Source organism: Callorhinchus milii, unplaced genomic scaffold (assembly GCF_018977255.1).
Source record: "Callorhinchus milii isolate IMCB2004 unplaced genomic scaffold, IMCB_Cmil_1.0 Scaffold1, whole genome shotgun sequence".
In the NCBI taxonomy this organism is placed as follows: domain Eukaryota; kingdom Metazoa; phylum Chordata; class Chondrichthyes; order Chimaeriformes; family Callorhinchidae; genus Callorhinchus; species Callorhinchus milii.
Window position 1 is genome coordinate 61539794 of NW_024704742.1, and position 24614 is coordinate 61564407.

Consider the following 24614-nt stretch of genomic DNA (forward strand, 5'->3'; position numbering starts at 1 on the left):
TTTGGATAATTCTTAAGCATAGTGATGGGTTTCCACGTGTGTCGTACATTCAGCTGACTAAAAAACAAGGTGTTGAGCCTTCATGAGCTGAGTCATTAATCTGCCAGTATAGAGGACAGAGTTGTGGCAGAGTTTGAAGTTAAAGGTAATGTCATCCACTCTGATATTTACTAGACTGATACATACTGTCTCTATCCTGGAACCCCGCCAACTTCCTCCCTCCCTCAACTGTTCAAGGTCCATCTCAAGACCGACTTATTTTACTGCACTTTCAGTCATCATTCTCTGCACCACCCCCAACTTGGTTCTCATACCCCAGCTCAGAAACCCAGCCAAAAGTATCAGGTGCTTTGTGATGTCCAGCTGACATGATATTTACATATATACAAATATAAATTTGTATTGCATTATATTGTCTCTACAAGTTACTTAGTTTTATGCAATATAATTGTCACTATTTACATCAATTGAAAATCCTGTACAAGTATGTTTTTGTCATACCACATGTGGTACATGACCTTGCATCAATAAACCTATGTGATTCTGTACATTGCTATTCACATGGGACTTGCCAGGCTCTCCATAACGTCCCACACCACGGGCAAAAAACATAACACATGCATATGCTAGCAGAGAGTAAAACACCTACACTTTTACTATGCAACACTATTGAGCTCACTGTCACTGGGGTGAATCAGAGCAGGAAGGTGAAAGGGTGCACCGAGGTGCAGGATGCATCGGTACCATTTTCCAATTAGCTTCAGGTCAGTATAAATTAATTTAACCCTGTGTGCATCACAGTTGAATTCACATGAGTCAAATTAGTTGGCCAACAAAGAGACAAACACTGCCCTAGAAATACTGTCAGTTTAAGGCTAACATGTGGAGATACATAATTTACCCAGACTGAGCAAGCATAAGCCAATGATGGTCCTCAATGATGGATCATTGTAATTTTCTGTGAACAGAATAATTCATAATACATATAAAAATTTAATTTACAATAATCGTAAATTGTCCGGTGCCTGTATTTTAGGTGAGAACATTCGCCTCGCAAGTGAGAGACCTGGTTTCTATTCCTAGGCGAGGCGAAATGTTAGGCTAGTTTCCTTACTCCACATGCCTCTGTTTACCTAGCAGTAAGTAGGAACCCGGTTGTTAGTCGTTTCACGCTTTTCCGGGGGGTAATTATCCCTTCAAAAGGAAACTTAAAAAAATAACAATTTGATCACTCAATCCATGACTGTGGGACACTGCTGTGCGCAGTTGGCTGTCGTGTTTCGCCCACAAAATATACAGTCAATTCACTTCACAGTGAATTCTGTTTTGAGACATCTTGAAGATGTGATAAGGCGATCTATCAAATGCAAGGATTATTATTATTTGGATTTGAAATGTGGGAAGAAGGGACCGACTTGTCTAGGTTGAAAATATAGGGACAGTAAACTTCTGATAACTCAACCCAGGCTTAACTTGTTACTATCACTTGAGTCATCATGCTGTCAATATTTCGTCCGCATTTATTTATATATATATACATATGCCTTACTCGCCACTTCGGATAACTTGCCACTGAATTCCTTTCCCTTGGAGTGGAGAGTTATCAGGAATTTATTATAAAATCAAGTAAGGGCTTACATTACAAGTGGTGTCTTTACAGCCGGTTAAGCCTGTTCGCTAAAATGGCAACTGATGGAAACAAAAACTCTATCATAACATAGCATGACCTCAATTACAAAATAACCTTTTCTGGGTCATGAAGAATGCCCATTTTGCCATTGACTGAAGATTCCACCCAGAAAATAACTGTTGAAACAAAAGAAAATCATTACAGTGTCTGAGAGACGAAGACAAAACCTCTCACCCGACCTACGGTGTTTGAACAACACAGCACTTGGTGGGAGTGGGGGCAAGTGTCACCTCATGAACTCAGTGAATTACAGCAAATGTAGTACACACTAAACACTGACAATTATGGCAAACATTAAAGCCATCTCATTTAAGGGATATTTAAGAATATGACTGATTTTTCCCCATTATTTCTTGTAATCAATGTTAGCAAAATCAATCCTTTCTCTTGTGTATCTAGAGTTACATTTCGCCCACAAAATATACAGTCAATCCACTTTCCAATATATCCTGTGAAGCGCTTTGAGACGTCTCGAAGATGTGATGCAAGGATTATTATATATAATGATTATATATTAAACATAGTGGACTTCAAAACAAAACCAACAATTTACAATAACAAATTGCATTTATTTAGCCCGTTCATGTCAGCAGTGCGTCTCAAAACACTTCACATAGTTGACTGGGAACCCAAGCTGGAGATATGTGGATATTGGAGGGAGGGGAAAGAGTTGAGAATATTGTGGGAGAACGTTAGGTCTACAGAGGGCTGTAAAATGGGAAGAGAAGGGATGAGGTGGAGGAGCTCCAGTAGTAGGGGAAGAATGGCTGAAAGCTCACCCACCAATGGTGGGGCAGATTGGGCAGGGAACATGAAACAGGCTAATGTTCACTGAGAGGAGGGATTGGCTGCATCAGTAGAGTTGCAGGTGGTCACGGAGGTAGGGAGGGGTGAGTTCATGGAGGGAATTGAATGTGAGAATGAAGATCTTCATTTCAAATGCCCCAGACTCTACCATTTGCTTCTAAAAAATGCTCACCAAAATCAAGATGGCGGATAATGTTTCTATGAAAGCTACACTCAGGAAAGACCACTCTCCAGGAGGAGTCCTGGCTCCCAGTAGCCATTTGATGTAGTCAGACATTCAATCCTGGCCATTCAACCCCTCTCTCTAGATCTCCATCTCAGAGTCCCTCCATCTTCCTCCCTTTCATCCCCACCTTCAAAGACCACCTTGTGACCTATCTTTTCAATCACCCTTTTGGTCACCTTTCCTCTTACCAATTAAGGTAGACTGGCTTAACAAATGAGTAAATCAGTCACACCCAGCTCAGGCTCCCAGTCAGTTATATGAAGAGTTTTGAGACGTCTTCCTGATGTGAAAGGCGCTATATAAATCCTGTTGTTATTGTTAGTAGAAATTACAAACTTTATCCCCATATAATAAGTAGTGCATTGACTGAATCCCCAACTGTGCAGGAGGTGGACACTCCACACTCTCTCACCCCCAGTGACTGCAATAGATTTGAGGCCTGTAGCATTGCACTGGCAATTAAGGCAGATTGGCTTAACAAATAAGTAAATCAGTGCAAAGCCACTGTCTCATTCAATGGTATGTGAGTCTTAAATCAGTTGGTCAGACATAGCACATTGAGAAAGGTGTCAGGGGACCTGGCTCCAGCACATGAGCATCGTCAATGTGTTAATTATCATAATTATCTTGAGGTCATTAAATTGATCACCAGTTTTAATTAGTGCTCTAGTTATTTAGTACACTAACTGGTCACAACATCACAATGTTTGCCCCATATTTTTTAGCTACCATATGCATACCAGGTTAAAGAATTTTTCGAATGCCTAGAAATAAAAACAATTGTTTCAGAAGAGCATTTAGAAACATTAAGAATTTCTACTGTATGTCTGCTTTAAAATACACCTACAATATACACAGCCACTACACTTTACAGTAAATTCTGTGAAGCACTTTGAGACATCCTCCTGGCGTAAGAGGTGCTATATCAAAATCAAGGATATAGTTACCCCATTTTTTGAGGCTTGTGGAGATAGAAAAAGAAACATTTGGATTCAGCAACTATTTCCACCATTTATGACAATCAATGTGAATGAATATATCTGATCACAGTAGAGAATCAGAGCATTGATCTAATGCTTTGATTCTGTAATGTACATTTTTGACTATTACCCAAATGTTTTTTTATTTTGTACATTAGATTTGTAACAACAGGGGGAAACTATAATGGGGACAAATGTCTTTTGAATTTGATCCGTGGTTTGCTCCAAGCACAGAAAGATTTAGAGATTTTGTACTGTGTGCTAATGGGCAAGCCATAGATTTCTAACAACCTCATGAATCCTTCGCCAACCCTGTTTCACTAGCTCGTGATGAAATCTGCATCTAAGGTACACAATTCGGGGATGTGATGAGAACAGTAAATGGTGTGCGAATGAAATAATTGCTGATGTTTTGGATTCTGAGGCATAGCCTCAACATCTCTTGTTTTTCTGGAAAGAAAAATGCTGGAGGTATGTCATGGAAATACAACAACAATACCAAATTACACTTGTATAGCACCTTTCACGGCAGAAAGACATCCCAGGGCGCTAGACAATCAGAGGTTTTGGTTCCGAGCTGGGAGTTGGGCTCAGAAGGGAGAAGGGCAGGGAGGGTGGGGGAGGGAGGGTGGCTGAAGGCACGATCGAAGGGGAAGGTCTTCAGATAGGACTTGAAGGAGGCAAGAGAGGGGAGAGATGGAGGGATTGTGGGATAGAGTTCTAGAGTGTGGGGGTATAAATGCTAAAAGTGAAGGGACCTGAAGCAGGCCAGTGTCTGCTGAGTGTAGGGAGCAGACAGGCTGATATGAAATTATCAGGTCAGAGAGGTAGGGGGTGAGCAAGATCATGGAGAGCCTTGAAGGTAAGAATGAGGGTTTAATACTTGATTCCCTGACCAATGGGGAGCCAGTGAAGCTGGATAAGAACGGGGTTGATAGTTTCCTGGAGCCTGGTGTGGGAGAGGACGTGAGCTGCAGAGTTCTGAATAATCTGCAGTTTGTGGAGGGAAGAGTTGGGAAGTCCAGTGAGCAGTGGCGCAGTCAAGCCGGGATGTAATGAAAGCATGGATCAGCGTCTCGGTGGCCTGCACTTTTCGAAAAGAAAAGGGAGGTTCTCTCTCCTGGCCAACAATCCTCCAAAATAAAAAAATTGGTCACTCACTCCATTGCTGTTTGTGGGACATTGCTCTGCGCGATTGGCTGCTGCATTTTGCCCACAAAATGTACAATCCTTATAGAGGTGTATACAATTTTTATGGGATTGAAAAATTAAACCCAGAAAAGCAGTGTTTATACTCCACACGAGTAATTGTCAATCGCGCGCTTTTTTTTATTTTGGGGGATTGTTGGCCAGGAGAGAGAAACTCCCTTCTCGTTTCAAATAGTGCTATGGGATCTTTAACATCCACCTGAACAGGCAGATGGTACCTCGGTTCTCCCACAAAATATAGTCAGTTCACTTTACATTATATTCTGTGAAGCTCTTTGAGATGTCTCGAAGGCATGATAAGGCGCTATATCAAATCCAAGGATTATTATTATTATTAATCCTGAATAGAATATGAATAGAACGTGGAGGGATACATCCCGGTTTACCTAATTCTGGAGAGTACGAGGTACTGGTCGGTGAGAGCCAAGGCTTCGGCCCTTCTTAAGGTCTAACGCCAACTCAATTTTGCTTTTTACAAAACCAAGTAGCACATATTGCTGACTATAGGACAGTACATAAGTGCTTGTTAAACATTTATGACAGTGCTGATTTGTTTTTACTCAGTAGGTTGTTGGGATGTAGAAAGCTTCACTGCAAATGTTTGTTAATATCAAGTCCATAAATGCACTTGAAAAAGAATTAGACAAACACTTTAAGAATAATATGATGGGGAAAGTGTAGAGGAATGTGTTTAGATTAGTAGCTCCGGTGAGGATATAAACACCAGTATCTCGCTATGAACATAAGCAAAGCGTAAATCAGATTTCTAACATCTAAGTTTCAAATTCTTATACAGCAGCATGAGTAGCTTTAATCAATACTAAAATAAAAATTGTTGATATAACACCTTTTATGTTGGGAGGACATCTCAAAGTGCTTCACTGGATTTTACTGTAAAGTGTAGTGTTTATTCTGTAGGTGAACTTGGCAGCTAATTTGTGCATGTCAATGTCTAACAAACAGCCATGAAATGAGTGACCAATTTTATCTGGGGGATTGTTTGGCAGGACCCTGGGAGAAATTCGCTTCTCTTTTCAAATCATGCTATGGGATCATTAGCTTCCACCTGAACAGGCAGACAAATACCAATTCAATGGGTAGTGACGTTGCTGTGGCCTAAGTGGATAATAATCCTATGAATACGGAGTTGTGTAGCTCAGTGGTTAGAGCACTCGCCTAGGTTCGATTCCCGGCAGGGCAAAACATTTGGCAAGTTTACTTATTCCACACGCCCCTGTTTACCTAGCAGTAAGTAGGAACCCGGTTGTTAGTTGATTAGTGCATTGCTGTTCCGGGGTAATAATTCCTTCAAAATAAATAACAAATTGGTATCTCAATCCATGACAGTTTGTGGGACACTGCTGTGCGCAATTGGCTGCTGCATTTCACCCACAAAATATACAGTTAATTCACTTTACAGTATATTCTGTGAAGCGCTTTGCGATGTCTCAAAGACGTGATAAGGGCTATATTAATTGCAAGAATTATTAATAATGTTAATAATAATGAGTGTGTTTTACCTACAGAAATACAGTCACTACACTTTACAGGGAATCCTCTGAAAATGAAATGTGCTTTATCAAATACAACGATTTTTTATTAATTGATTAGAGACATTTCTCTGACCTCCTCACGCCCCAATCCACCAACCAGCGCCACTGCTCGACTAGCACCGGTCTCCTGCTCGTCCCTCGCACCCTCCGCCCCACCATCGGAGGTCGAACTTTCAATCACTACGCCCCAAAACTCTGGAACACTCTCCCTCAATCCCACCGCCTTGCCCCCTCTCTCCCCTCTTTTAAGTCCCGCCTGGAATCTTTCCTCTTCGACCGTGCTTATGGCCACCTCCCCTCTCCCGCCGGCTCGGAGTCAGGCTCTGCCACTGTTAAAAGCTCTGAGACTCTACCCTGAATTAAGGGTCCTTTATAAGTGAAAGTTGTTGTTGTATTTGCTGCTGCTTATGTTGGACAGAGATCCACTGTCATCTCAAGTTTGATGGACTTTGACAAAACATCTCTTCATTCAAGTGTTTGATTTCTCATCAAAGCAAACCTGGACTAGTAATTCATGGGTCAAGAACAAAGATATCAGGTCTGAAATTCCATCAAGATTTACTATTTTGCTTTGGTCAGCTGGGTATCTGACATGTATGGAAATCCATCACCAAGCTTAACAACAGCACCAAGAGCAACATGTATTTACACAGTGCCCTTCATGCAGAGCAGTGTCTCAAAGCGGAGGTTGACGCTGAGCCAGAGAGCGAGGGGAGATAACTATAAGCACTCTTGAAGAGGCAATAATGCTTAAGAGCATCCAAACCAAACTGAGAGTTCCACATATGCAAATTATTTACATTGTTAGACAATTTTATCTTAAAATTTAAGATTGTGTTGAATTGAGGAAAATTCATAATGCAGCTTGAATTTGGTAGACCGTTCTTTTTTAAGAACTGCAAATAACCGGCTTCCAAATTAAACCTGAATTCATGCATTTTTCATAATTCTGCATGATCTTCAATTGTAAGATTAAGTCGTCTTCTCGTCTATGGTATTTTGGACCATTGATTCTCGTTGTGTTTCAATGCTTGTTGCTGTGGGAAGCTGAACTTCTTGTTTATTTAGTGTTCAATGGAAATAATATATGTGAACACCAACAAATCCCCCTTCGAAGAGGATTCAAAGCTTCTGCATGGAAGTATAATGCATATCCTCTGGTCTTTCAAGTACTATCAGCCCCGTAACAGTATATCAGTTATTCTTGAATGAAGTGTGAAATGAGTGCATAACAAATAAGGATATGCAGGACTGGAAAAGAGCACTAAACTCCACCTAACCAATTCCATTTTCAAATACCAACTACCTATATCTCACATGTTCCTCAAATGCCCACATTTGCCACCTATGTAGAGGCACACAAACTCTTTCACAAGTTAATCTTCTGTGTTTAAGGCAGAGTAAATTTGTATTCTCTCCCTCCTGAATTTGAATCTGTGACGCCTTATTATTCATTGCTATTACATTTCGGTCCGACTCTGCCTTACAACCCTATGGTATTTTTATGGTGTTTCCTGATCAGTCCAGTAAACTGCACCATTTTATGCAATGTTTAAGGTTCAGGCACAAAAGGATATCAATCAGTTCAAACACAAACTCTAAACCTAGCTTTTCTCTTGTGACTCAACCTCAGAAAACGTTTTTTACATTTATTGCTCTTGATCCTTTTAACTATGCAACAAGAAATTTACAACTGAACATTTCAGCAGCAAACAGTCACAGAGGATGTGCAACCAAAGGGAATGAAACCTGTGGTTTGACAGAGCAAGAGAGATCAATGCACCATGAACACATAGACGGATTTTCTGCACAGAAGGGAACCATTCAGCTCATTGTATCTATGATACTGTTACCTGTTTTAAATAATTAAGTTATGTGTCAGTCTAGCTCAATTCAGGTGGATGTTAAAGGTCCATTAGCACTACTTGAAAAGAGAAAGGAGCGTCTCCCAGTGCCCAGGCAAACAATCTCTCCCCAGGTAAAAGTGATGATTCACTTCATGGCTGTTTATCCAACGTTTCTGTGTGCAAATGGGCTGCTGTGTTTGCCTACAAATCTTGTGGAGTGCTTTGAGATGACCACACGACAAAAGGGCTCTGTACCAAATACAAGGATTATTATTAAATCATACTTTTTTATTAATTCATCATAAATGCATCATACAAGCTGCCTTAAGAAGCCAGTACGCAAGGCCTGCTATTCCCACTTAAAGTACCCAAGAGAAGTATACGTGAATGAGGATCATTCAAATGGAATAACAAATAATTATGTGTGAAACAAAAATTGAAAGAAATAGTGCAACATTTCACAACAGATTTGATGTGATCAAAACCTATCTGCTTTGAAAGCAGAGAATTTTAGTCGATGCGATATGCTAGTGAACTGGACAGGTGTGCACAACCCGCTCAACCTTTGCACAGTCATTTGCTCTGTAGGAGTTTTTGAAATGTGTTCTGCTGCTTTTTTTTTATTAATAATATTTTTTAAATTTGATACAGCACCTTTCTCGTCGGGAGGATGCCCCAAGTGCTTAACAGAATATACAGTATGACTGTAGGTGTGTATGGGCATTTTAGTAAAGCACCATCAATTTCGGGTGGTCATCTCAAAGAGCTTCACAGGATTTGTTTTGGAAGAACTGTTAGTAGAATAACAAGAAAAACTTGCACATTTTAGTATCTCAGATGCATCATTTGAATGCTGCTTTACTATATACTGACTGAGTTAAGATGTTATCCTATTTTTACATAATCAAATACACTTCTTTCCTCAATCAGAGGCAATGAGATCCTCACACTTACAATGGTTGAATCCACTGGATCTGTTGGGAGGTAAGGTGCAAATTTCTCCCTGTAACTGTAAAACTGTAAATGTACTTCCTTTTTAGTGCAAAAAAATTATGTGACTTGATTTTGAATGTAATATGACTCAGGGAATAATATTGGCATGCAATCTAGGGCAACAACCGCAAATCATAAAGTAAGCTAATGTCAATCTGGAATTACTGTTCTCCATCATCATTTCACGAAGACAAAGTTGATCGATTAATTTTGGGGGTCAAAATGAAAACGATCCATTAGTTCACGTCTATTTCTTTTTCTAACTGCGATAAACATATATATATCCTTCAACAACAAATAGTACTTATATAGCGACCTTCATGTATAGTAATGTCTCAGTGAACTTAACGGTGGTGGAGGCCAAGCCAGGGAGGCAGTGGAGGTGACCATAGGCAAAGTCAAATAGGAAGGTCTTCAGATGTGATCTGATGTTAGGGAAGAAGGAGGCAAGGTGGAAGGATTGAGGGAGAGAGTTCCAAAGTTTCAGGGCAAAGTAGTTGAAAGCATGGTCACTGATGGTGAAGCAGAAGGGACGAGGGACAAGCAGGAGACGGGAGCCAGCTGAGCAGAGAAGGCAGGTAGTGGAGTGGGAAATAAGTAGGTCGGAGAGGTAGGGAGATGCCAGGGCATGAAGGGAATTGTAAACAAGTGTGAGGATTTTGATGTCAATACATTCTGTAATAGGGAGCCTGTGGAGGTAGGCAAGGACTGGGGTGATGGAGGTATGGAGTTTGATGCGGGTAAACATATGGTCGGCTGAGTTTTGTGTCATTTGTGACTTTGACGAGTGCTGTCTGTGCTGGGGGCAGGGCAGAAACTGGACTGGATAGGCTTAAGTGGGAGTGCAAGGAGGGAGCAAGGTTTGTCAGCAACAGCATGTTCCAAGACTTTAGAGATGAAACGCAAGTTAGAAATGGGTCAGGGCTTTGCAAGGTTAGAGGGATCGAGGGTGGGTTTTTTGAGAATGGGAAGATAACAGCTGATTTGAAGGGGAGTGGAATGGAGCCTGAAGAGAGGGACTTGTTCACAGTTTCCCTCAACGGGGGAGAAAGGAAGGGGAGTTGGGTGACCAGTAACTGGGTAGAGAGGGGTGGGGGTGTGTGGAGGCAGCAGGTGGTCGGCTTCATACAATGATGATGTTTGAGAAGAGGCAAGAGCGTAGGGTGGGGCCATTGGTAGAAGGCATCACAGTTGAATGTGGGTGATGTAGAAGGCCTGGGAACACGGGGGAGGAAGAGGATGTTGTCTATCCTAGAGACAAAGAAGTCCAGGACCTCTTTACACTTGGCATGAAATGTGAGGATCGAGGATGCTTGAGGAGGCATGGGAGGAGCTGATGAGCAGTGGAGAACAGCAGTTTAGGATTATTTTTGCCCTCCAGGATGGCCTTGGAGTAGAAAGTCGATTTGGCCTGTGAAGGGAGAGGTGGTAGGTACATCTGGCAATGAACTATGAGGCTGGTTTTGTGCCATCAACATCTGGAATTGGGATTTAAGAGAGCGCAGGTGTATGCTTATGCCAGAGTGCAGGTGGATTTAGAAACAGTCCTGGATTTCAGAGGGCAAGGAAATTGAAATTACACAATACACAATCATTAAACTTTACAGTAAAAATCTTGTGAAGCAATTTGAGACCAATGTGATAAGATGCTATATCATGGTTGGAATATTATTACTATAACCTACAATAATATAGAATATATAATGGGAAAATAGGGCATTCGACCCAACAAGTCAGTGTCAGTGTTTATACTCCACATAAGACTCCACCCTCTTGCTATTCCCCTCCCATACTCCCTGTTCTCTTCTCCATCCTGCATACATATACCAAAATCTAAAATATCCAGCAAATAATTTAATTTCAACAAATATGGAGAGCGGCCCCGACAGACACACTGTGACCACAAATTCAACTTTTAAACTCTTAGCAGTTCAGCCCATATATCATAAGATTACAGCAAGTGGATTAGCTCCCAAGTGTTCTTTACTGTATCCAAATGTACATTGGTACCCAGCCAGTCACCTGACAGACAGCACATCTTTTGCTGGAATTTTCTGCACTGCAATGTTACTCAGTATGCAGTTCATGCAGCGTTTCCTGTGTACTGCCTTTTTCCATTTCAAACATATTTAGAAGGCAGAGCTTTCATGCACAAGATGAAACAACTTGTTTGCATTACAAGCTTGTGCAATGTGATTTTGTAAAATTAACTGGCAACAGCATTTGGTTAGTTAGACTTTTAAGCATATGGGTTGTTCAGATTCAGTGGCTATTTTTTTTAAATTTTACGGGTGGTGGGGGGAGCAAATCATATGTGATGTGATATTTATCACCGTTATATGTAACATTATCTTTTAATAGCTGCTGCTGATAATTTTGCTAGTTGTTTCTAAGATAAACTCTCGCATTGTGTTCCCTTGTCTGTGGATTCAGATTAGTGGAGGCGAAGATGGAGTTTTTTTAAATTTTTTTTTACAGATTTTCCTGATCTTGTATGGGATACGCGAGTAAAGCTGATTAATCTGAATTCAAAATACTTACTTTCAATCTAATCACAAACTGGGGATTAACTGTTGCTTGCAGTTTCTCCAGTTTAATTGAAGCCTGAGAGAGATCATGTCAGAGCTCAGATATGATCAGCTGTTATCTCAGTTTGACAGCAGCTTCTTTTTGTCTCAGCAGCTACGACTCTTTCAAGCACCGTCAGTTTTGGATCACAGAGGACCTTTTTGTCTTTCTATCTCCTGCTGTGATGCCAGCTTTTCGTGCAGCCTTCACGTTTTCATGATACATTCACAACTTGTATAACTTTCCAAGTAACCCATTCACAAGAGATGCCCCTGATTTTACTTATTTGGTCTGTTTGATCTCGTCTTTCTTGAAACACCAACCCTTCCATCTAACAATTGTTTTGCTTGGACCTGTTAATGACTTTCGGATTGCATTAAACAGAATTTTGTGGAGGAGCAGTGAAACACCGCTCTCAGAAACAAAGATGGCAGCACAAGCTAACAAGAACAATAAAATAATATTTACATTTATATAGCATCTTTCACATTGGAAGAATGTCTCAAAGCTCTTGAACTGGGGATGGGGCCAAGGGGAGTGAGAAGGGAAAGGCAAAGATGAATGAAAACAAAAGGGTGCGCTGCACTGTCAGAGATGTTAAACCAGGTCCTGATTGCTTGTTCCAGTGGAATAAAGACGCATGGAAATGCCCATTAGTTCTGGGTTGTAGTCTTCAGTAGTAAGACTCTTGTCTCCCAGTGATAAGTCTACTCGGTCAATTCCCAAAGATAAGACAGGCAAGCTGATCAATTGTCAATGGTGCACTGGAGTACCATGGATCTGCCTGGCTCTAGTACTAAACTGATAATAAACTTTACATTTGATATAGCACCTTATCACCGTCGGCCACTCTATCCTCATCCACCACCTCTCCTTTCACCTCAACCTTCACGGTTCTGTCCTTGACTGATTCAGATCATATCTCTTACCCCGCCTTCACTTCATCTCCACAAACAGCTTCCCCTCTAGCCACCACACCGTCTCGTGTAGCGTTCCTCAGGACTCTGTTCTTGGTCCCTTCCACTTCAATATCTATATGTTCCCTCTTGGTGACATCATCCACAGATATGGGGTCAACATGTATGCGGATAACACCCAACTCAACCTCTCTGCCTCCATCCTTGACTCCAGGACCACTGCTGTCCTGACAGAATGTCTGTCGGACATCAAGTCCTGGATGAGAGCTAACTTTCTTCAGTCGAACGTCAACAAGACCAAAGTTCTTCTGATTGGTTCCCGTCAACGCCTCCTGACCTCAGGCACTGACAGCATCACCATCCATGGTTGCACACTCCACCTTACTAAGCCAGTCTGGAACCTTGGTATCTTGTTTGACCCTCAACTATCCTTTCTACCCCACATCTGCGCCATGACCCACTCTGCCTTCCCCCACCTCAGCAACATCGCCCGGCTCCGCCAATGTCTCACACCGCAGGCCGCCAAAATCCTCATACATGTTTTCATTACATCGAGGCTCAACTATGCAAACCCACTGCTTGTCGACCTCCCCAACTTCTCCCGCCATAGGCTGCAGATCATCCAGAACTCTGCAGCCCATGTCCTCTCCCACACTAGACTCCCCGACCCTATCACCTCAATCCTCGCCCAACTCCACTGGCTTCCCATCACACAGAGGATACAGTTCAAGATCCTGATCCTCACCTTCAAAGCCCTCCATGATCTTGCTTCCCCCTACCTCTGATACCCACAGGATGGCGAGGCCATGAATGAAGAAACATTTAGTCAAGAACTTTTTTTTGGATTGGCCAACACTACTGTCGACTGTGAGCTCCAAGTGAGGAGTTTGTGGGGAGGAGGAATTTGCTTCACGTTCCCGCCTCACTCACCCCATTATCAGCCACTCTGCCCCCACCCTCTGGAACTCCATCCTGCAGTCCACCTCGCCCTCTCCCTTGCCTCCTTCAAGACCCATCTCAAGACCCTCCTTTTCGACCGTGCTTTCGATCACCCTGCTTCCTCCCTGTTTCATGTCTGTGTCCATGTTCAACATAAAATCCACATCCATGGCCAAGAATAATCATTGTCACTCTGCAATGAGTGCTCTCTGACATACTGATTTTCTGATGAAGGAAGATTTCAGTGTATGTTCCAAATTGGGTACACAATTGTGAAGGGATCAGCCAAGAATTTTTCTGGCGTCAGTCTTGAGAAGAGACTGAAGTATTTCCACTATTTACTTTTATATCAAAGTGGTGCAAATGCTCTACTGACATTGTACATCATGATTCACTTCAAAATATAAACTGTATTTTGAATATCGATTCAGCTATTTTCTCATCAGGGATCTAAGACTTCATATTTGTAAGCTTATGACTATTGTCTTCAAATTTTAAGTTGTGTAAAATTTTGGGCTAAATGTCTTATACAGTATCCATTTTTTAATTTTGAGGGTGATTGCCCATAGTAAAAGAACAGAAGATTGGCTTTTGATTTATTTTATAAAATTTTGCAGTGTTCATTTTTAAAATAGCAGGCTTAAGTTTAGAAATCTGTGGAAATTTCATACCCTATTAGGATGAATAGAACATTGAAAAACATCATTAGCTGTGAACTGACAGTGTTATGTACAGTTGTATGTGTTAATAAGCACCCTTTCTACCTCACTGAAAGCTATCACAAATCTTTGAAATGGAATCACTGGAATGAAATGATTCCCACAATATTCCAAGGTCATGTTTCATCTTTGGAAAATTAAAGGATTGCTTTCAATGTATGTAAATTGTGCTATTGCTTTATTATTTTTATTCTGTACGATAATCAAAGGAATGAAAGAAATACTGTTTGGCAGGTTTTGTTTGTTGTAAAGTTCTTTAGCTTTATGTTTTAATTGGTCATCTCCAGCTTGTGTAATGAATTATTTACTATCGTAAACCAAGTGAGTGAAATTGCTGAGCGTTACTGGTAGCAACTGCTCAGAAGCAATGCTTTTTGAGGGTCTATCAGGGCTCTGGGATCATGTAATCATGTATAGATGGTTGCAGCAGAATCAGCCACAATGCAAGTAAACCTAATGGAATACAGGATGAGTCTGTCACAGCTATGAGCATATTATTATTATATAAAAACAGTATTACGTTCTCTGAAACAAATGTTCACATAAATGTAGGTTTGAAATTGGATTTGGAGCAGTAAAAAGAAAGCAGTCATTCTCTGACAGGAAACACCAGAGTTATTCTGTTCACAGAATACAATCCCTTCCATTCTCAAAAAGATTTGATTCAATAGATTAACAGTGTGTATATGTGTGTGTTTGTGAGAGGAGAGATCAGGATGGGGGAAAAACTTACGTAGGAATTTTAGAAACACTAACCCTTCATACCTCTGTCATAGACCATTTTATGACACAGCACTTTCCCAAATTTCACAACACTACCTTCTCGCTATTTGATATGACAGCAACCAAGGTTCTTTGTTCATTGCTCTTTTGGTGGTAGTTAAGTGGGATCTCCTTCGAGCTGAACTGCCTTCAAGGTGATATGCTTGGCATGAAAAGTCTAAATCTGGTCAATTCCTCTGTGGTCTCAGTATTCGGGAACCTGTAGTCTAATGTGGGCCACTGCTGCTGACAGATCAGCCAGCTAGTCTGGCTCATTGGCAAGACTTGGAAGGTTGCTGGAAGCAGGGATTTTTCCCACTCAGCTCCTGTTAACCATGTGCACTAAAACTTTGGATAGGATAACTATAGCTGGACAAGCAACGGGAAAGTGCCAGGCAGCACTATCAATGGCAATGGTAAGCTATGTCATTTTCGCTGGTTAAACTGCAGCAATACTCCAACACACAATCTAGAATTGGCTCTTGCCAACTGTGACTAGTACCTTAGGAATTAAGTAAGCAGGTTGCATCCTTTTGGAGAGTGCGTATTCCGTTCCACACACAGGAATTTCCATGTGTAGGTGGGATGCATGGAATTCTCAGTCTGGGTTGGATACTCTTAAGCCTGGTGATGGGTTTCTGCATGTGTCAGACACCCAGCTGACCAAAAATGTGTTCAATGCTGACATTTCTTATGTTACTAGAGGTTAAGCTGCTGAACGATCAAGCAGCGGAGGAGCCTCAGATTTCAGGCAGCTAATTTTCCTCCTCTCTCCTCCCCCCACCTCACCCTCCTGATTACTGTCATATACAACAGCAACAACAACAACAACAAGATTTCATTTATAGAACACCTTTCACGTCGGGAGGACGTCCCAAGGCGCTGGACAGTTGGGTCGGGACCCGAGCAGGGGGGAAATGGTCAGGGTGAGGGAAGGGAGGGAGTGAGGAGGGGGTAGAGAATCGAGAGGGGAGCTGAAGGCACGGTCGAAGAGAAAGGTCGTGAGACCGGCCTTGAAGGAGGAAAGGGAGGAGGCGGCGAAGGCACTGGGGGATAGAGTTCCAGAGCCTCGGGGCTGAGAGGCTGAAGGCCCGGTCACCCATGGTAGGGCGTTTAGGGCAGGGGATGTGGAGCAGACCGGAGCCAGAGGAACCGAGGGTACAGGCAGGTAAGTAAGGGGATATATGTCACACATTTCATAAAGTTTGTGTTTTGACTGGATTGATTTTGCTTGAAAGTATATTCATGTTTGTCCTAAACTGATTGCCATTGAAATGTCTGATTACGTGAGTACTGTGTGAGGCAAATGTGTATATGTGCATTTACATGAGGTACTGACCCTGTTTAGGAAACCCACTGGAAAGGCAGGATTACAGAAGCAGTAAAACACACCATCACAACCACTGTCATAAGATTTTAAATGGGATTGAGAAAGTATAATAATATTATAATCCTTGCATTTGATATAGAGCCTTTTCACATTGTTGATAGTCTCAAAGCGCTTCACAGAATATATTTTAAAGTGGATTGACTGTGCAATTTATCGGCGAAATGCAGCTCACGGGAGGTAAATCCAGAACAATACTTTTGATTGTACTAAGATACGAAGACACAGAAATCTTTGAAGGGCAATTTCAGACACCAGGAAATATTTATTTACTTAGAAGGTAACTATTATTTGGAATGGGAGACCAGGAATGGTGGTTGGGGCCAGGAGGCTTGATAACTTGGTGCTATAATTGGAGGACAGTAGGGTGGGTATTAATAATAATAATCTTAATAATAATAATCCTTACATTTTATTTAATGCCTTTCACTAGGAGGACATCACAAACCACTTTACAAGATATAAACTAAAGTGGAGTAACTGTGTGTTTTGTGAGTGAACATGACAACCAATTTCACCACAGCAATGTCCCACAAATAGCCATGAAGCGAGTGACCAATTTTATTTGGGAGCTTATTTGGATGAAACTCCCAAAGGGATGAACGTTTTGGAAGGACGATATCAAATCGGTTGGAGGGCCTTTTTTATCCAAACCTCTTTTGTGATTATCTTCACTTAATGCAGGAACATGCTCAAGAACACCCATTAATGACCATGGCAGGCAAGGGATAATAAATCATAAATGTAAGCATTATTATGGCAGGTGCCATAACTGTCTCCATTTCTGACATCAAATAAACAATGTGCCTTTCGATTTCAAAATACAGGTCAATTGCTCTGAAAGACTCTTCAGTAAATATTTAAGAGATTCAATTGACTTTCCTGTAAAACATTTGCAATTCTGATTTTAGAATGTTTTCAGCTAGGAGCAGGATATTGATAGTATGAGAAATATTTCTAAATTTTATAAAATGACTGGGTTCCCCTGTGATGTGATTACCAGCATCTGCTAAATTTAACAAATGGGCCACAATAACTCTCATTGAGATTTTAAATGCTCAATAGGCACCACACGGGAAATACTGTATGAGTTATTGGCAATGCATAAAATATTGTTTTCCTAAGTTAGTAAACAGTCTGGTTTGAAATTGAGATTTAATGAAAATAAAATAAAATTACTCATATCACCTATTCTAATGTCAAAACTAATAGTTGTGTGATAGTTCACCAGGGAGAAATAATGGGCACCTGCCATAAAAAATAATCATAGCTTAAAAAAATTGATTTTTCTTCTGAGTAAGTGTACATAGCTCATTGAGAATTGTAATACTGAACGACACATGATAACTGCCATGATATGATCACAAAACACACAATTACTCCACTTTAGTTTATGATAACTATCACGGAAAGCCTGCATCCATTTTACAAGCCAACAACAGCCACTTTTCTTTCAATGTTTGTGATCTATAAATAATATAATAATAATCTTTGCTTTTGATATAGCGCTTTTCATGTCTTCTAGGCGTCTACATTATAGAATATACTGTAAAGTGAATTGACTGTATATTTGTGGGCAAAACGTGGGCAAGAGAGCTACCACTGAGGCAAGCTGATAAACAGGATTTGTGAGGTTAATTTGTTAATACAGAGAACACAACTCGATGTAAAATGGAGACGTGCAAATGCAATCCAATATGTACTTGTTCTCATCAATATAAAGACCACAACTTGATGTAAAAGGAAGATAGCGCAAGTAAAACAACAACAAATTACATTTGTATAGAGCCATTTATGTCAATCAAACCAATACGTACCTTGTTGCACTCATATAGAGATAACAACTATTTATATTTCTATAATGCCTTTCACGTTGGAAAAATATCTCAAAATGTTTCACACAGCTGATTGGGAGCAACTACTGGCTGCTGAAAGGCTTCCTATTGTTTCATACATGGACATGATTCTACATAATTTCTTAGAATCATAGAATTATACTGCACAGAATGAGGCCATTCGGCCCATTGTGTCTGTGCCGGCTCTTTGAAAAGAGCTGTCCAAATCAATCCCACTCCCTCGCGCTCTCCCCATAGCCCTGCAAACTTAAAAGTTTAAAGAGAATTGATGTGGCAGTATTTCTCCAGGGAATCTGTATTTAAGTTCCTTGGACTTTGGCAGGAGGAAATTCTATGGGTTCTGCAGCACATTTAACAATTCCACTGTCCAGGTTACTGCAATCATTTAATTTGAAGCACTGAGGTGTGCAGCATATAGGATGATCTGAATGAATCAAATATTTTATGAATTAGGCTTGCTCTCTATCTTTACTGTTGTTTTTTCTTGCACTAAATTCTTTAGCCAGAGCACTGACACCAGATCCTAGCATGTGAGGGGTTGTTTGTTGAGCAATGTAATGTTGAGTAATGTAAGCTCTGCAAATATGTGGATATTTTGATGATTAAATGTAATGATATGCATTTGATATAGTGCATTGCATTTTGGAAGGATGTGTCAAAGCACTTCTCAGAAATTATTGTAAGTTGCATTGATTGTGTAGTTGTAGACAAATGTGGCAGCCCATTTGCGCACAACAATGTCTCACAAACAGCCATGACACCAATGACCAATTTTTTACATCGGGTATAGTTGGCCAGGACACCCAGCTCTTTTCAAATAGATCCACCTGAATACAGTGTGTGTGGAATTTCCATGCATAGGTAGTAACATATGTGCAACTCTCAGTTTGGATTATCTTAAACATGGTGATGAGTTTCCACATGTGTCAGATAACTGGTTGACCAAAGCAAGACATCTTAGATATCCGAGCTTATCTTGGCACTTGTCACAGTTCATCCCTTTATTTAACACTAGGGAATAGATTGATTCTCCTGTAAGCTAAATGTAATAAAATGTTAATGTCATTACTTAGGCCATTTGCTTAATTAGCTTAGATTCCTTTAAACATGTCAATCTCCTCAACACTTGTCATCTGGCCAGAGACAGCAATTCTTGTAATATTACTGGAAATCCCTTAATATTGTTTATGAATAATATGAACAACAGGGGACCCAGAACTGTAATTTGGAGCTGCCTCCCCACCTCTCACACAAACACACACATACACACACAAAAACATTTCCCTCCAAAGGAGCCTTTTTCATTCATCAATACTTTCTGTTTGGCATTGTAAACAATTTTTTTAATGCAACTCATTTTTCATTACTTCTGTGACCTTTTAACTTATTGTTATGCCTCAGATGTAGAACTATATTCTAATAAACTACAACAACAACAAGATTAAATTTGTATAGCATCGTTCACATCGGGAGAACATCCCAACTATTAGATCCACTTGATAGATCTTTTCCACTAAATTAATTCATTTTTCAACAAGTTTTTAATTGGTAAGACATAATCTTTAATAATAATCCTTGCATTTGATATAGCATCTTTCATGTCAGGAGGACATCTCAAATCACGTCACAGGGTGTACTGTAAAGTGTAGTGACTGTGTAATTTGTAACCAGTGCTCTGAGACAACATCCTATGTGAAAAGTGCTATATAAATGCAAGTTGTTGTTGGAGGTCAACCTGGCTTAAATCAAACTACCTGGCTTAAATTGAAGTTAACGGTTCATCATCAGACCTGGCTGGAACTTATCAAATCCTACAACTCTGCCCTCGCCTCTGCTAAATAGTCGTTCTACTCCAAGACAATCTTGGAAGCCAAGGACAACTCCAGGCTCCTCTTCTCCATCACCAACCGGCTCCTCCACCCACCCTCTCATGTGTCACCCATCCTCACCTCAAATGCTAACTATGAGGTGATACTGGACTTCCTCAAATCCAAAGTCGAGTGGATCTGCTCAGTTGCCTCTGCCCACCTCCACTTCATTTCCACAAACGGCTTCTTCTCTAGGCCCTGCACTGTCTTGTGTGTCGTTCCTCAGGGCTCTGTCCTTGGTCCCCTACTCTTCAATATTTACATGCTCCCTCTTGGTGACATCATCTGCAGACATGGGGTCAACTTCCACATGTATGTGGATGACACCCAACTCTATCTCTCTGCCTCCACCGTTGACTCCAGGACCACTGCTGTCCTGACAGAATGTCTGTCAGACATCAAGTCCTGGATGAGAGCCAACTTTCCACAGCTGAAAGTCAACAAGACCGAGGCTCTCCTGATTGGCTCCCGTCAGCGCCTCCACACCTCAGGCGCATCACCATCCATGGTTGCACACTCCACCTTACTAAGCCAGTCCGGAACCTTGGCATCTTGTTTAACCCTCAACTATCCTTTCTACCCCACATCTGTGTTATGACCTGCTCTGCCTTCCCCCACTGGCTCCGCCACTGTCTCACACCCCAGGCCGCCGAAACCCTCATACATGCTATCATCACATCGAGGTTTGACTATGAAAACTCCTTGCTTGTCGGCCTTCCCAACTGCTCCCTCCATAGGCTGCAGGTCATACAGAACTCTGCAGCCTGTATCCTCTCGCACACCAGGCTCTGTGACCCTATCACCCTATCTTCGCCCGATCCCACTGGCTTCCCAACACACAGAGGATACAGTTCAAGATCCTGGTCCTCACCTTCAAAGCCCTCCATGGTCTTGCTTCCTCCTACCTAACACCCTACCATCCTGTCCGTTCCCTCTGCTCAGCTGGCTCCAGCCTGCTTCACATCCCCCGCCTCGCTCTCCCCACCAGTGGCGGGCAGGCCTTTAGCCACTCTGCCCCCACTCTCTGGAACTCCATCCTGCAGTTCGCCTTGCCCCCTCCCTTGCCTCCTTCAACACCCATCTCAAGACCCTCCTCTTCGACTGTGCTTTCGATCTCCCTGCTTCTTCCCCTGCCCTCCACCCTCCCCGAATCCAACCCCCAGGTCGGGTCCGAAAAGCTGACTGTCCAGCGCCTTCGGATGTCCTCCCAACGTGAAAGGTGCTATACAAATGTAATTTTGTTGTTGTTGTTGTTGGCAGCTAATTTGTGCAAAGTGGTGTATAATGGATGTCCAACTGACATGAAAGATGCTATATAAAAGCAATTTGTTGTTGTTTGTATAACCTTTAGTATAATGATATCCATCTGTTATGACCTTGATGTTCTTCATTTGAACACAGACACATCCTGTGTGATGCTTGTTGGAGGATTTCCAAATTCTGGTTGCTGATCTAAATAGTATACAATTTTCAGGTTCATGGCTTACTTCTATGTAGAATATTAGGATTATCTACTTTATCTTCCTGTTCTTGGTATATAATGTTTTCTGCTGATGGAAACTGCAGTAGATGGCATTATAAAATATTATGGTCAATTTCCTTGAAATAAGAGCAGAGCACACTTATGTTGCTTATTTTTTAAGGGATACAGATGTGAAACTGTGAAAGAGAAAAGCTCTAGATTTTAGTCCTGAAAAACTTCTCAAAATAAGTGTGAATATTTTCTCCATTTGAGATCATTTTTATAACTACAGTATATTCAATTTTTGAATAAAGGCCATCTCATAGGACTATAATAGTACTAAATGTAGCAGCTGTAATAGCTCACAGTAACCATCATTTTTTTTTGGTGCTGGGTGTCTGTCTGACAGGTGCAGAAACCCATCAGCATGTTTAAGAGTATCCAAACCAGACTGTGAGTTCCATATTTGTATGCTACTATTCAATTAATGATTTTGTGGGGTATAGGTGGGAAATAATACAGTCTTATATTCTGCTATGAAAACAATCAGTTGCAAAGGGAAAGTAAATTTCAGAAGTGCACTATGTAACCATGTAGCATATCTGCTAGACTGGGTCCTGGATTGATGATTGTATATGGTGCACTCCTGGTGTGTAAAACCCTGAACATGCTCTATGATCTACAATGCATTGCAGTGGCGGCACTTTCCATTTATCTCCTTGTGTTCGGGAGCAAAATGTTTTTAAATTGTCTGAATACTAAGATAATCATATACAATACAAATTTACATTTATGTAGCGCCTAAAACATTGGGAGGGCATCCTAAAGTGCTTGACAGTTCTAGCCCTGTATATATACAGGGTATATACAGGGTATATATACAGGGTAATGGTATCACAAAGTTGTGATACCATTACAATGTTTATTTTTTTAAAGAAATTATGATTTTTTTAGGTAATAGGTTAAATATCATGACGTTTTAGTCAACCTGTGTATTATATATATATATATTATATTTACATGTTTATAACTATATTTAATTTTTGAATAAAGGACATCTGATAGAGCCTTAATACTGAAGAAACAAAAATTTCTGTAACACTTGTGCAGCACAGTGCTCAATTTTGGTGCAGACCATAAAAAATAACATTATAAAATATTGAGGCTTATGTAAGTGTCCCATAGGTGTTGCATAAGTAATGTTTTCGTATTTTGGCTTACCATGTTGTCACACCATCTTAAGAAGTCCTTCTTGAGACACATTTAAAATTTTGCATATCTAATGACCCAAGTGGCATTTGCATTTTTCAATTAATAAGACCATAATCAGATTTTAGCTGTTTTAAAGCTCTCTTGTTCTGTGTGATTGAAAATCTGGTATTATGTTATCATTTTCTTGATTCTCCACTCTTCCTCTTATATTATATATTTTAAAATATTATACGGTACACATATTTTACATATGTATATATTATATATTATAGACTTGGGTATGATTTCAAGACCGTCATTTTTCCTCTTAAGAACATAACAACATAGGAATTAGGGGCAGGAGTAGGCCATTCGGTCCCTCGAGCCTGCCCCGCCATTCAATAAGATCATGGCTGATCTTCAGACCTAACTCTAATTACCTGCCCTATCCCCGTATCCCCTAATTCCTCTATTTTTAAAAATCTATCTGTCTCAGCCTTGAAGAAAACTCTTGTTTTCTAATATATGAATATTTGAGGGGTGTTTTGTGTTTACTAGGATAACAGTGCTACAAAACATACACATTTCTTCATTTTACATCCAAAGTCAGCAACAAGTAATCCTGCGTGAACTATAGCACACATTAACATGGAAGTAAAGCTCTCGCTGTAATGCCCTAAAAAGATGACTTAACTCAGCCTTCAAAAAAGAATCCCCTACTGCGGCATGGTAATATTTTAATTTTGCGCATCCTTGTGATCTTTCTAATTAAGACTGACAGTTTGCGTTTGGACCAAACCCATTGGGTACTGATAAAGTTCAGACAAAGGCTTGTGCTCAAAATGTTAACAAATTGGCATATTTTAGATGCTGATTAACCTACTGCAGATTTCTATCATCTAGTTTTACAGATTTTCAGCATTTCCACTTTTTTATGCCCATTAGAGAGACTGTCAAACTCATTCGCCAAAAGAGCGTTACAGATTACCGTTGCATTTTTTATTTGTAATAATAATTTGCATGTTTAAATGTTTGGTATAATAAAGGTGCACATGCAGTTAGTTTTCTAAAGTGCATGACTTGAGAAACTTAAATAGTTACATGAATTTAGGGCCACACATACATAAGCTGATATATTGGTGGGCTATTAACATTCTTAAGGTTTTTCACTTTGGTCAGCCGGGTGTCTTGACACATGGAGAAATCCATCATTATACTTAAAAGTATCAAAATTAGACCTAGACTTGCACATATGTACGCCACTCTCACATGGAAATTACCTGCATCTGCAATGGAATGTGTACTCTTTCCCTGGAAAGACACAGGGTTTCCTGCTAGTTTTGCATGTTGGAACCACCATACATGTTAGAGCTTTGGTTTGCAGGGTTAACAAAAGTTGAGTGGTAAACAATCCCTGTGACTGACCTGCCTCTCGAAATCCTGCTGATTAGCCCGGCTGGCTAGTCTGTCATCAGCAGTCCTTTTTGAACTATGAATCCGTTTGGCTCAGAAACCAGACTAGAAGACCACGACAGGGGATTAACTTGATTAGCCCATCTTAAACCTCCATGAAGCCTACCATCTGTTCCCTGGATCCCATCCCCACCCCTCTTCTTAAATCCCAGCTCCACCTCCTTGCC